This window comes from Primulina tabacum, chromosome 1 (assembly GCF_025594145.1).
Source record: "Primulina tabacum isolate GXHZ01 chromosome 1, ASM2559414v2, whole genome shotgun sequence".
NCBI lineage: Eukaryota > Viridiplantae > Streptophyta > Magnoliopsida > Lamiales > Gesneriaceae > Primulina > Primulina tabacum.
The window spans coordinates 14040827-14056513 of NC_134550.1; the positions used below are offsets into that span (position 1 = coordinate 14040827).

Here is a 15687-nt window from a genome sequence, read left to right on the forward strand (position 1 = left end):
CTTCCAGTAAGAATGTTGAAAAGTCTGGGCAAAAATGAAGAAGATTTGATCCCTACTTAGGTTTCTGTTGCTGCGTTTACCGGGGAAACCACCAAGACCATTGGATTATTCCCCGCTGATGTTACTGTAGGGAGCATGTCGTATTTATGTGCATTTTTTGTGGTGAACTCATCCGCCAACTTCCAAGCGTTGTTAGGCACAGATTGGATCCATACAAACCAGTGTATCCCATCCTCAATGCACCAACTGTTGTTATTTTGGAAAGGGGATGATGTGAAGGTTGTAGAAGCGGATAGACAGCCGTTCCAAACAAGTGCAAGTGCAGTGGAGGCCAGATATTACAATGGGGATTTTGGGCCCATCAAAATCCGTAGCAATAGCAAGAAAGAAAATCCATTGTACATGCAGACACCAACTCCAAGCTCTTTGTTGGAAAGAATCCTCAAGCCTACTGTTATCGTGCCGCTTAGGCCGATAATTCAACCGCTAATTGAGAAGGTTGATGATTGATTTGAACCAAAAAGGAAAAGAGGTGGCTGCAACCTCTATATGGAAGGCACATGTGCAGCAGGTACTGAACAAATTAGAAGAGGAGGAACCATGGACACCTATGGAACAGAGGTCGTCCAAGAAAAGGAATACGAAGATGATGAACTCCAGGTTGATGAATTATTGATGGCGCCATCTCAAATAGAGGATGGCCAACATGAGGTAAAAGACCCGATAGAAGAGATCAACTTAGGGGAGCTTGATCATCCTAAGCTGGTATATGTGAGCACATTGATGGAAGAAAAAATTAAGCAAGATTTGATCAGCTTGTGAGAGAGTCAGTATCAGTTCGAGATGAACTCTTATTCAGCAGGGAGTTGGCCTTTGGGCCACTTTGACATACCTTTGTTTTTACTACTTGCATATTGTGAAATATGGAGAACAAAGTGGACTCTATAGCCACTTTCAGGGACCAACTTTTGTTTGAACGGTGATAAGTCGAGTCCACAATAGCTTTCGGACTACTTGAAAAGAAATTAAGTCTGTCGGGGAGTCGGTCTTATGGCCACTTGTACATACATTTGGTTGATGTTTTTATTTTTTTTATATTACGAGAAATCATTGATAAGATAGGCTACACAGCCACTGTATAAATGGGTTGCTGCATGTGCAGTAACAGGCCCGTGAAGTAGGCCTTGAGGCCACTTAGACTATGGCAAGAATGAAACACACCGAGCGGGGAGTTGAGCTCACCAAGCGGAACAACGAATAATAAAGGGAGAATGTAAGAGAACAAGGGTGATATGCGAACCCCAAGAGGACCTAGAAGTTGACTTTGGAAGAAAAATAGGCTAACCAGCCATTTTTGTATATTTTTAGCTTCACGTTGTAAGAGTTTATTCGAAATAGGCCTTAGGGCCACTAATGTAAATATTTGTTGGTTATGGTTCAAAAAATAAAAACGATCATTCAAGTTGGCCAGGAGGCCACTTTTATCATATTGAATTCATTTTATCTCAATAAGAGATCAGGAGAGGAAATAATCGCGAGCGGGGAGTTTTAAGCCAACCTATGGTTTTGATTGAAGCTATTGAAATGAGTTGGGTTAAGTGGATTAAGAATGAATAGAAACTCCTTCTCAACATCCAATCCACAACATCACATACAAACCCACCTTCATTCCACATCCATCGCCCAACAACCACAACACCAAAACAACAGTCAACAAATCAAAAGCGGAGTCACCGCATGCGAGAACAGTAAGTAAACGTGTATGCGGGAAAGGGGTCCGACTGAAGTGCAAATGCATATACGTGTATGCGGGAAAGGGGTCCGACTGAAGTGCAATGCATATACGTGTATGCGGGAAAGGGGTCCGACTGAAGTGCAATGCATAAAAGCTAGGGACGAGGGAGTCGTCTTGAGTGGATGCAGCATGTAAGAGCATATATGAGTTGAGAGTTACCTATGTTGCAAGATACCCCAAATGACAGCAGGGCTTAAATGTCAAGTGCACCAGGGAGCTGAGGCCAACCCATGGCCAATCTCAATCCAGCATTACCTGTGAAGAGCAAACATGCGAACCGCATTTACAACATGAGACTACATACCTATTCTTTTCACCGCCTGTGGAAATGGCACCAGAATGAAGAATGCATGCAGAATGAGCTTTATTGGTCTCTTGGGCCCCCAAAGGTCCTTCAAATCAATAAAAATGGCCATGATAATTCCAAATCCAAGGAGGGATGGAAGCTACAGAGGGCAAACATGCAATATAGGTGTCGGTGGCTGTAGTTGATGTGTCCACCAGTTCAAAAGATGTTAAAACCTGTGGGGATTTCAAGTTTGTGTCGAGAAATGATGTCCTCTCCTGCTCTGCGACAGAAGGGGAAAAGTCCAGTACCCTGCTCCCAGATGATAGAGGCAAAGCTACTGCTATCACGAACAAAGCTCTTGAGGCTTTCCTCAGCAAAGTTCAAAGTGATAACATTCTTGCTGGAGTTATCGGGCTTGGTGGCAGTGGATGGACATCTTTAATTTCCTCTGGTTTTCCGTCCCTTCCCATTGGAATACCAAAGGTGATTTATTAACTGTGACCAGTGGCAATGCCGAACCATATGTTGGAACATCGGATTTGGTGTTATTTCCATCAGTGGTGGATGTTTGTGGCATTAACACTGTGAGTAGATCGGTGTTATCTAATGCCGCTGCTGCTTTTGCTGGAATGGTGATGGGACGGCTAAAACTTTCCAAAGAATCAGCCACTGATAATGAGAAGCCTACATTGGGTATAACAATGTTCGGGGTTACAACTCCTTGTGTCAATGCTGTCAAAGATAGATTAGCTCAAGAAGGATTCGAACCAATAGTTTTCCATGCCACTGGTATAAAAGGAAGGGCTATGGAAGATCTTGTCAAAGCCGGACTTATATAGTGTGTTTTGGATATCACCACAACCGAGGTAGCTGATTACATTGTAGGAGGAAACATGGCATGTGACAGTTCACGTTTCGATGTCATATTAGATATGAAGATACCCTTGGTTCTAAGTGTTGGTGCCTTAGATATGGTGAACTTTGGACCCAGAGCCACCGTACCTTAAAATTTTCAACAGAGAAAGATTTACTAACACAATGAACATGTTACACTAAAGCGAACTACAATTTATGAGAATATGAAATTTGCAGCTTTCAAAGCAAAGAAGTTAAACAAGTCATCATCAAAGGTTCGTGTCTGCTTGCCAAAGATGGGAGTTTATGCCTTAGATGCACCAGACAAGGCGTTCTATGATCCAGAGGCTACTGGTGCTCTTATACATGAAATGCAGAGGAAAAATGGTTGACTCGACGGTGGTTGCCGTGGATCTTCCGCTGAAGCCTCCATCAACTACTGAATTTGGTTCGGCGCGATCGGTTCCACCCATCGACACAACATTATTTTCTCAACAGCAACCCATCGACAGCAACTGTAATTTGGGCGACAATGTTGGCTTGAGAAGAAGAGTAACCCTTGGTAGTGGAGTCACGGAGAGGCGCCGGATATGATTCCTGAGCCATCTTGAAATCTTCAGCAACTACGGTGTATGGGAGTCGACGGCGGAAGCGAGACGAATGGATTCCAAGTAACAGCACGCTTCCTCACTAACAGAGGAGAGCAATCAAACGAAGAGCAGGGAGCGCCGAAGCGGGAAGAAGAGAAAGGGCCAAAATTGGGGATTTGAATTTGAGAAGAAATCGGCTGTGAAGAAATCCAACGGAGAATTGGGCTCGGCCCAAAGTTGTTAGCCCACTTCACGATAAATGCTTGCAGGCCGCTCCAAATAAACAAAATGGAATTGTCTTTTACATACAAGCATTTTGGCCCACGGGCCAATGCTTGCGGGGGGCAATTGTTTGTGCTAAAAATAATTAATTATGCAAGCCCAATTTAATTCTGAAGTCGAATTAAATTATATAAGCTCATAACAGATTAATTCTTATCAATTCAAACCGATCACAACGTGGGAGGAAAGAAATGGAGATCGTGCGAAGGTAGTGGGAAAGATCATGGGCTCATGGGAGAGTGGAGAGAAACGGCACAGCGCTGGGAAGAAAAAGACATCGGCACACATAACTAGAGAAGACACAACTCAACACGCACAAAATCTGCAAAAGCTCACGGCTAAATTTCCAATCTTCAAGAATTAGTTTTCAAACTTTCCAGTACATTTCTAGCATTTTACGTCTTCTCGTTTTAGATTTCATCAACTCTATTTGTTATATTTTTATGTCTTGTAAATTTCTACGGTTTATTGAAAATATAAACAATTTCAGGGATTTATTCCTCAAATTCCAATAGTTTTCTTCATTTTGGTGTTATAGTTGTTTTAGGAGATTAGAACCGACGGTCAAATTTAAAATTCACTTTCGTTTGTTTTTAGAAGTTAGATTTTTATCTTTTTCAGACAAATCGGTGCACTTTCGCACCTGGCACGCCCGCAAATCAAATATTGTGCAAACAATTAGTAATTTTGGTAACGTCGGAAAATTGTGAGTTTGCTCTTTATTTTCATCTTGGTCTTTCATGTCGTCAAATTACAGTCTCAATGTATTACTTTTTTTTAACCGGTTTTGATCGGTGCTCACAGGCATATGCGGTGTCATGATGAAACTCTCCGTAAAAAAGGGGTAATTTTTTTTAAAAAAATTAAATTTATATGACTGAAACCTAATTTTAACAATAAAGATGACTCATTTTCGAACCCCTTCGTGTCCAAAATTTACCGGACTATTAACATATCCTTTTCAATTTGTGAAACCTCAATTATTCTTCTAAATTATTTTTTTCAATGAGCCCGACTAATTGCTAATTACGAGACGCAAAACCATCTGCTCTATTTTATGCTATAATTTTTTTATACATAAATTACGTAATAACAGTACAAATTAAAATATACATTAGGTGAAAATAGTATAAACAAATTCAACACCAGTTTCTCCAATATGGGCCAATGATAGCTGAAATTTTTGCAAAGTCAGATGGTTGTACCGAATCTATTTTTTGCGAAAATAATCATATACGATTTTTAAACAAAAATAATTTTACTCCACAATATACTAAAATTAAAATCATTTTTTTCTAATGTAATTAATTTTCCACCAAAAAATAAATATGGTCATTTTTTAAAAAAAAATCTGGATTTGGCTCAAAATACTGTTCAAGACTAGAATCATAAAGTTAATTTGGTCTCGATTTGCTCTGAATTGTACAATAAATTCAACTTCGATTCATTTAGTACCAACGTAGATACCAATTTTATTAAATAAACATTCAATATCCTAATATCAAACATATAATTGAATTGCAAATACGCATATGGTTTATCGTTTCATGAATAAAGATTTGTGAGCACGTCTCACAAACGACATATTTTATTATGAAATCAATTATTTTATCAGTTACAACTTTACCAAAAACTACGAATAGATCCGAGAAAAATTATTATATTCTCAATTCAAAAAAGATGACAATAAATTTAAAATTAGTAAAATTACGCAGTGGCTTAAATATTGTGTTTCAACCTATTTTCACATCATAAAAAATTATGTGAGAGATTCTTATGGTTCAGTTTTATAAGATAAATATCTGATTAGAACCAATCCATAAAAATATATCAAAATATTAGTTTTTAAAAATATATATGGATAGGGTGACTAGGAATCAATCAATAATGCTAAAAATTTCAATTATAAAAAAAAAAAAATTAAATAACATGATACTCAAGAAAATGAGTGGCCCGGCTTTCCAAATCACTCACCAAGAGTTCTTCCCTTTCAAGCTAATCGATACCCCTTTCTCCCTATATATATTATTGTATATTTCTGTATATTATCATCCTCATCGTCTATCTCTTTTCTTCAACTTTTTACCTGTAAACCACAGAACTTGAAATTTTCAGATATTTAAGGTAATAAATGGGCAGTCTAGAAATAGAGAAAAAGATAGTGGGATGGGCTGCAAGAGACTCCTCTGGCGTCCTCTCACCACATACGTACACTCTGAGGTACTCTTTGGTTGTTCGGTTCCATTTTCCTCTTGTTTTTTGTTCTATTCCGTGTTTTCTTGGCCATTTTTTGTAGGGTTTTTTGGGTAAAAAATGATTTGCATGTGCAGAAATACAGGTAACGAAGATGTTTATGTGAAGGTGATATGCTGCGTGATTTGTCATACGGATGTTCACCAGGTTAAAAATGATCTCGGCATGTCCAATTACCCAATGATTCCAGGGTATAGATATTTCATCCTCCTCGTTTATATTCATTCACTGGAAAATTTCAATATCGTTCGTGTATATGGTCGAAGTTTGGTATTTTATTTTTACATATTAAACGCAATGATCGGCATCATATCATCATTACCGAAGCAATTACAAGAGATATTTTCGTGTGTTCGGGCACATATATGCAGATTGCTTTTTCTTGTGCCTTCTGGATTTGTTTTTAATTGCGTCCATTTCAAGGCAAAATCATGAGTAAAAAATTTTAGATTGTTTTCTTTTACGTACACAGTATACTTTTGTGAGAAAGCACCACATCTTACGATTCTCCATTTTTTTGTTTCCATGAACACAAAGGGACATTTTTTGATCAACTGCATGTAATTAAATGGTATGATTTTTACACATATTTACACTAGGCATGCTTCACAGATAGGTTCGGACCGGAACCGACCCGGAACCGGTCCATTAAGTCTGGAAACGAATCCGGTAAGGAAAAACCGGACCCGAACCGTGTACAATTCATGGTTAGGTGGGTTGAAGTGGTTCAACCGGTTCCAAAATCCGGTTTCAAACCGATTCCAGACCGTATCCGGATCTGACCTGGTGTCGGAACCCAAATTTTAAAAATAAAAAATTAAAAAAGGCTGCAGATTTCAGTGGCCGTCACCGTGTACAAATAATTCGAATTTCGTGATTTACTGTCGATAATTTTAAATCAGCCGTATTAACAACTGTTAAAAATTTTAAATCGCCGTATTAACAACTGTTAAAAATTTTAAATCAGCCGTATTAACAACTGTCGATAATTTCGTTATTCGAATTTCGTGATTTACTCATATAAATAGTCGTATTAACAACTGTCGATAATTTTAAATCAGCGACGGTTTTTTTAAATCAGCCGTATTAAAAACTGTCGATAATTTCGTTATTCGAATTTCGTTATTTACTCATATAAATAGTCGTATTAACAACTGTCGATAATTTTAAATCAGCGACGGTTTAAAAAAAACCGTCGCTATTAGCGATGGTTCTTACTCAACCGTCGCTAATAGCCACATTAACAATTGTCGTTAATAGCGACAGTTTTTGACAACCGTCGTTAATAGCGACAGTTTAGTAAAAAACTGTCACTAATAGCGACAGTTTAATAAAAAAACGTCGCTAATAACGACGGTTAGACCAAAAACTGTCGCAAATTGTCTATAAATACCCGCATTTTCGATCCATTTTTCTCCATACCACTTCATAACACTTAAAATTTTTCTCTCTTACACGATTTTAATTTCGATTTAAGATATGTTTTTTCGTTTCAATTTTTGGTTAATTTTTAAGTGTTAGTTAAGATCATGAGTATTGTTATCATAGTTAGATTGTAAGTTTTTTTTAAAATTTATTAAATTATAAAAGTATTTTGTTTATTTTAACAAAAATATTAGCGACGGCTCAAAAATCGTCGCTAAATATAGCGATGGTGTTTACACTGTCGTTAAATTTAGCGACGGTGTCGACGGTTTTTAAACCGTCGCTAATATTAGATATTTTATGAATATTAGCGACGTACATTACATGCTGCGGATAATTGTATTAACGGCGTGCACATATACACCGCGGATAATCTTGAACTTTCAACAGATCAGTTGTGCATCATGCAATGTGCGCCGCGGAAAGCCATTTTTATTGTAGTGCATCATCTTCAAACCGTGGTGGTGGTGTAGGCGAATACGCTTCCGGCTTTGGTGAACATTTTGGCTACATGCATCCCCGACTTTGATGAATTCGAACATGGCCACGAGGATGAAGAAGCCATGGAACTCCCCAACAATGCTGTAGGGACGCCATCGTCTACCCGAGAAAGCAACACAGTGTCAACGAGCACGACGACAGCCGTGCAAAGCGAAGCAAAGTTTGGGATCACTTCGATATTGAACAACAAGGTACGAATAACTCTTTTGCCATATGTAAAATTTGCAAAACGAGATATTATTACAAAACGAGTGGTGGTTCCGGTAGTAACGGCACTTTGAAAAAATATTTAATTAATGTACATAAACTTGATCCTGATACGCTGCAACCATTCGGTAGGGAACCAACACATCAACAAATTAATTCGTCAAGTGGTAAAGCTTTCACAATACAAAAGAAATTTCTCGAAAAGTCATCGTAAAGTTTGTTACCAAATGTTGTCAACCATTTATAATAGCTGAACAATAATGTTTTGTTGAATTTACTAGTACTATTCAACTTGGTTTCATAATATTTCTAGGCACACACTTAAAAAATATTGTTTTGATATTTATAAAGAAACACTAAAATCACATCTTTCAAATACTTCTTGTAGAGTTAGTTTGACAACTGATATTTGGACTAATTTAAAATATGAATCTTATCTTATTGTTATATGTCATTGGATCGACGAAACTTGGACTATGCAAAAAAGAATTTCAAAGCTAGTTTATTTAGAATTGTCACACAACGCATACACTATAGCTAGATATGTTTTAAATGTTGTTAAGATTTATGGCATACAAAATAAAATAATGTCGATCACGTTAGATAATGCGAGTGCTAATACTCTTGCAAATAAATATCTTAAAGATTCGATAAAATCAATTTTAGATGGTAATTTGATTAATGTTAGATGTGCATGTCATATTATCAATTTATGTGTTAAATGTGCATGTGATGAGAATATGTCCACTGTAATAGAAAAATTCAAATTATGTGGGAAATTATTACGTGAAAGAAGATATGGACTTGACTGGAAAACACTAGTCGAATCAAATGGAATTAAATTTAAAAAATTTCATCTTCCCGTTGAAACTAGATTGATTTCTTTATATCACTTGCTTCATACTTTATTACGTTTTCAAGATTTAGTTACTCCATTTTACAATAATATTGCGGTAGAATCTTTAATGCTAACTGTTGAGGATCGGGTTGAGTTTAGAAGGGGGGGTTGAATAAACTCAACGACAAACTTAACCGATTTTTCGGAATGATGTGCTAGAGTCCTGTTAAAGATACTAGCAGATTCTTGTTCAAGTTTAAAGACCGGTAGATCACAAGATAATGTGCGGAAACGATCTGTTGGTTAGTAGGTGAAAAATAGTGAAACAGAAAAATAGTAGATGGCACAAAGTTTGTTTCTGGAAGTTCGAAAATGAATCTTCTACGTCTCCCCTTCTTCTGTTTCCAGAAGGTATCACTAAAAGACTTTGGTGAATACAATACAACAGTTGTACACACCCACTTCAACATGACTTACCCTTCGCCTATCGAAACTCTTAGTTTTACAACTCAACTTCTTGAATGATCTTAAGTTCTGGAAAAGACTCTTTTCCAGTTACAAATTCTTCTATCAATGAAATAGTGAAGTGAATAGCTTGAGAAGATATAACGAAAACAGCTAGCACAATATGATCTCAATGATCAAGAGTATGCAATGAAGCGTGTGTTGCTTTTTCAGTGTTGAGCTTTTGGGATGACTGAAAGTTCTAGCGATGCTCAAATGATATTCTTTGATTTAGATTCGTTCCACTTCTCTCTCTTGAAAAGTGCTTCGTCTCCATATATATAGACTTTATCCAACGTTAAAATCTGAACGGCTCTTTTGACTTTTCAGTGGTTCAGCTTTATTGCCGAAAATGGACCCTGCAGAATACATTAAAGCAATCAGTCTCAGTTCATGCTAAAAATGGTAAACCGTCTTAAATGTTTTCGTACAACATTTAATGGCATTTAATGAAGCAATAAATGCTAGTATCACGTTAATAGATCAACGGTAATATTTAAAGACTTTGAGATACGCAAAATTCTGTTGGTGTATATTTCGAGTTTTGTATCCCTTCTAGTTATGATTTTAGCTAAAAAGCAGTACTTGACAAGTGCTGCTACTGGTCTTTAGCTCGATACAAGTGCTTCTGGTTTTCTGCTATTTTACATCTACTGGTTTTGTACTAAGCCAGCATCTACTGGTTTTTACTAGCATCTCCACTTTTACTAGCATCTCCACAACAAATTTAAGTCTAACAATTTCCCTCTTTGTGGTGATGCCAAAACCTAGATGTTCCTTAGACGTTAAGATGAATAGATAAAACAGATTACGAAGCAGATAAAAACAGTTATTATCCAGAACAATCACGTAAAGCAAAAATTAGTTAAGACAAGAAAATAAAACTAATTTGTTCCAATATCTCTGAAAGTAGCTTCATCTGGATTTGGATCCCTTCCAGAAGAATGAGGTCTGATGCTACTCGCTCCAGTTCTATCTCCTTTCCAGAAGAATGAGGTCTGCTGCTACTCGCTCCAGTTCTATCTCCAGTTCTATTTTCTTCCCCCTTTTTGGCATCATCGGCAATGACCCTAGCAATTAAGTCATCCATTCGCCCAGATAAGTTGTGAATGCCATTAGTCAACATCTCCAGATATGGAGCCTGATTAGAAACTCGATCATTTAGAGCGGTGAGAGATTGAGATTGAGAATCGATCTTGGCATCCATTAGGTCCATGGTGGTGGAGATTGAGCGAAAAAGGCCATCATGCTCGGTGAGCCGGGTAAGTATGTCAGATTGAGCAATCATGAGCTGACTGGAACTTCTGGATATAGCTTGTCGAAAAACAATGGTTTCAGCATTCATTTTATGCACAGATTCCGCCGTTTTATGTATTTTCTTGGACATACGGTCTCGGAAAAATTGAGCACCACTGATTTCTACGGCATTCTCACGAGATAGCCGCTTGACTATATCAGAAAGATTATGTAGCTCCTTTTGTAGATTATCAATCTGAAACTCTAAATCAAATGGTTCCACAACTGGAGAAGGGGTTCTTGCAAGAAATCGTTGTTTAATGTCTTCCCTTCTGGCGATGCGCTCAGGAGACTGCAGAGAAGGAATAATAAGAGCAGTAGAGTGTGCAACTTCTGCTTGAGTGATAACAGCTGGTTCTGGTTCAGCAGAAGGTCCTTCTGAAGCAGTAGATTGATCTGTTGGCCTTTCTTCTGGTTGCTGCAAATTAGCAGCAGGTTCAGGTATGGCTTGTGGCTCAACAGTAGACGGTGAAGTATGCAACAAAGTTGCCATTTCAGCTTGATGAGCTTCTGAAAAATGCTCAAGCTCTAGAAGAGATGAAGAAGCAGTAGTCGTAACAGTAGCAGTGGCAGTAGCAGTTGCAGATTCTGGGATGGATTGGACTGGAGGATGATCAGCAGAGGTAGAAGTAACGGGCATTGTGTCATCCTGTGCTGCTTGAGTCTGCACAATCGATTCGATCACTTCATCAACCGATGCCAGATCATGAACAGAAATCAGAGAGGATGATTGAGTAGGAACTTCTTGAGGTGCAGGAGTACTAGAGACCTTGACTTTAGAAGAAGCTTTGGCCGGTTCCTCAACTGACTGAGTCTTCAAAATGGTGGGGACAGTGGTGACACTGAATTTTGGAGGCTGAGAAAAATCCTTTTCCTTAGTAACAATTTGCTCAGATAGAATTGTCAGCTGCTCCGACAAAATTTGAATGACATTCTGATCATTAAAAGCAGCAGGACCAGTAGAGTCAAAATTTGACTTCAACGTTGTCAGAATAGTGTCTATCTTCTGCTGTTTGATTTTATCCAGAATGTAGCTTCGGCGATTGATGGCTTCTATCACATTTTGTGTGTTGGCAGCAGCAAAAACCTTTTTCTCATTTTTCACAGTTTGAGTATAAACACCAGTAGTTTTCAAAAAATTGATTGGATGGTAGACTCTTACCTTGAGCCAATCGTCAAAGAATTTCATGTCTTCTCTGGTTGAATTATCAATTTCTTCCAGATGAATATCAATTGCTTTTGAATGGTTGATGTTGCCACCGATGACTGAGACAACTTAGTAATCTTTTCTTTCCCTTTTTCAGAAGTAGCAGGGACTACTGGTTTAAAAGAAGAACAACCAGTAGCAGATTCTCTAATGACCACACCAGAAGTTGGTCTGAAACTTGGACCAGTTGAAGGCCCTGATTCAACGGCTTTAGCTTTGGTGGATGGGACAACTGGTGAAAAAACTTGTCGAAGAGGAACATTCTCTAATTCAGCAAGAGCTGCTGTTTTCTTGATGCCGATGGTGGTGCGAGGCTTCTTCTTGGATGGGGTGGGAGGCAGTGAAGCTTGTTGAGTGGGTGCTGCTGATTCTCCAGATTCCGTTTTGTCAGAATCAGACAAAACCACAGCTCTTTTTTTTATTTTCTTCTGCCCCTCAGTCTGAGATTCCCCAATCTCCTTCTTTATGGCCACAAATTCACCATCTGTTGGCTTTGGCCTTAAGGCAAGCACATTATCAGCATAAGTCATGGTGACCGAAGAGCCATCCTCTTCTGTTGTGCCAGGAAAGCCAGCATCTTTCAACATCTTACTGATTTGCACAGCAAATCCAGTACCTTTCCTTAGAATCATATCCTTCATAATTCGAAACAGAAAGCGACCCCAATCCACTGTCTTTTCTGAAGTGATGGCCACATTCACTTGAACCTTTTCTTTGGTCAGTTTGTCGAATGTTCCAGCCTTAACCAACAAGGCTTTTTCCACGATATCAGCGAGTACCTGGTACTCAATTTTTAGTAGCTTCTTGAAGCAGGAAGGTGAGAGCTCTTCACCAGTAGCTGAAAAGATGGTTAAAGCAGTAGACATTTCTTCTTTTGTGATATCCGAAAGCTCGGAAGGTCCAGAAATCAGTAGAAAGAAGGTGGAACCGAGAAATGCAGCATCAATGGAGATTGATGCATCTCCCTGTGTGTAGTTAATCTTTCCTTCGACAACTTCTGCTTTGGCATAGAAATCTAGAAGAGCAGACTTGTAGATAATAGCAGGCGATTCCAAGAATTGGCGAAGTCCAGATTTTTCCAATGATTTGAACATCTTAACAAGGTTCTCATCCTTAATGGTGAGAACAGATGCAAAATTCACGTGTAGTCAGATCGCCGTCTCTTTAGTTTCCTCGAAACTCTATATAAATGCCTACACATTCACAAACTAAGTCATTCATTTACTAAATTAATTCAAATGATAGGTGTGGATGATCTCTCGGAGTCTTCTCCAGAGTCAGAATCAGCAGAGGAATTCCAAAGACAACTTGAAGTCTTTTGTAAGCAGATGTTTGAAGACATCTTTTTCCAATACATTGGTGCTGGCAAGACCCAAGCTTGCTGGATTCTTTTCGAAGAAGACCATCCTTTTCCAAATTATAAGGATTAGGAAGAAAATCCTCAGTTTAGAAATCCTTATAGTCTTTAGATAGGTTTCTGCTGAAGTACTTTGCAACAAGAAAAGTACTTCAAGCTGTTGATATCCACAAATTTAGTAGATAAACTCAATGTAATGCTTCTGGTTTTATGAAAGAATGTTCTTGTTTTTGACATATTTTGTTTATCTACTGCTTTTAATGAATGTTAGACAATAATAATGAAAATAATAAAGGATAAGAAAAACTTAGTATGTTTAAATCAGAAGACGGTTCTGTAGACTTGAGATTTTTCACTTCTGCATCGTTCAATGTACTGGAATGGTTTCTAATAAAATTTCAGTTGAAGTACTTGGTGTTCCTTTATTCCTTTCTGCAAATAACTCAATGTTAACTGAATAAAATAAATAACTGATAGATAATGATATAAATTCAGAAGGAAGTTGGTCGTCCTATGATAGCTTCTACTGAAAGATAAAGAATGCCTTGTTTTGTTAAAAAGACAAATCACCTTCTGCATCTGACAAAAATAACATATAATCGGAATAAAGTTCCCCCTAAATTAATGTAATTATTAAATGTCACATCTTGGTAAGTGAACCGTCGATGGCTTGATTCAGAACGCTTCGCATTTCACGCTAAAGTTATGATTACCTCGATCTCTGGAACCTGGTTTATCATCTATAAATACAGGCATAGAGGTTAGCCATACAGTCACTTTTAAACAAAATGGCAAAAGAGAATATTCCTGATTTGGCCGAGGAGTTCATGAAAGAGGTGACCGCTGCAAGGAAGCAAGCGATTGAAGACAAGGTGCTGGAAAAAGTACTTGCCACCTGGACTAAGGTTCAGGAGCTTCAGTCCGCCTTTGAAGATGGGTTGTTGGCTACTGCCAAACAGCTGGTAGCAATGGAGAAGTATTATCGACGTCTCCATAGTGCTAACAGCGAAGATGTCTTCTCTGATGATGGCGTCTACCTCCTCATGCTCTTAAAGGAGCAGAGGACTCTGAAAAAGATTGCTTTTTCAGAGGAGTTTCTACATACCTCCACCGGAGAGCTGACCACTTGGTTGGCATTCTGGAGGGAGTACGTTAAAAAAGAAGTAAAGAATGTACGCCCCCGCTTTTATTATTTATGAAATTTTATATTTTGTCTACTGATTGTCTCTTTCGCTCAGATTTTATTTTCTACAAACTAAGACTGAATAACCAAACAAAATTAAGCCACAATATATATAACTGAGATGAAGATAACAAATAATTAAGTTAAGTCTATCAATCCAAGTGTATTTCGAAAATAAGAAAACTTATTCTCAGGCAGAGGTTTCGTAAATATGTCTGCTGCTTGCTGATCAGTAGGAACGTATTCCAGACGAATGTTCTTCTTTTGCACATGATCTCTAATGAAATTATGTCTGATATCAATGTGCTTAGTTCTGGAATGGAGTACTGGATTATGCGATATAGCAATTGCACTGGTATTGTCACAAAATATAGGTGATTCAGAGGCTTGAACTCCATAGTCTTTAAGTTGTTGTTGTATCCAAAGTATTTGAGAACAACAGCTTCCAGCAGCAAGATATTCTGCTTCTGCAGTAGACGTGGCTATGGAAGTCTGCTTTTTGCTAAACCAGGAGATCAATCTATCACCAAGAAATTGACAAAAACCACTTGTGCTTTTCCTATCCAGTTTACATCCTGCATAATCAGCATCTGAGTATCCAATAAGATTAAACGACGAGTCCTTGGGATACCAGAGGCCTACATTTTGAGTTCCTTTCAAGTACTTCAAAATACGTTTAGCAGCAATATAATGAGATTGTTTGGGGTTAGATTGAAATCTCGCACTAATACAAACAGCAAACATAATATCGGGTCTACTGGCATTAAGATATAACAATAAGCCAATAAGACCTCGATACTGAGTTACCTCTACTGGAGTTCCCCCTTCATTTTTATCAAGTTTGGTAGACGAACTCATAGGAGTGGAAGCAGCAGAACATGCTTCCATCCCAAACTTTTTCAGTAGTTCCTTTGTATACTTAGCTTGATTTATGAAGTTTCCAGTATCAAGTTGCTTGATTTGAAGTCCTAAGAAAAATGTTAATTCTCCCATCATGCTCATCTCGAACTGTTCCTGCATTAACTTAGCAAACTTTGCACATAACTTTGGGTTAGTTGACCCAAATATGATATCATTAACATAAATCTAAACTAATAATATGTGC

At 37.9% G+C, this 15687-nt stretch overlaps 2 pseudogenes; both read left to right on the forward strand.

Annotated features, from left to right (window-relative positions):
- Positions 1–549: 549 nt before the first annotated feature.
- On the forward strand, positions 550–3460 carry LOC142505383 (toMV susceptible protein tm-1(GCR26)-like; annotated as a pseudogene).
- A 2330-nt stretch (positions 3461–5790) lies between these two features.
- Positions 5791–15687, forward strand: part of LOC142505389 (cinnamyl alcohol dehydrogenase 1-like) — a 30920-nt pseudogene continuing 21023 nt past the window's right edge.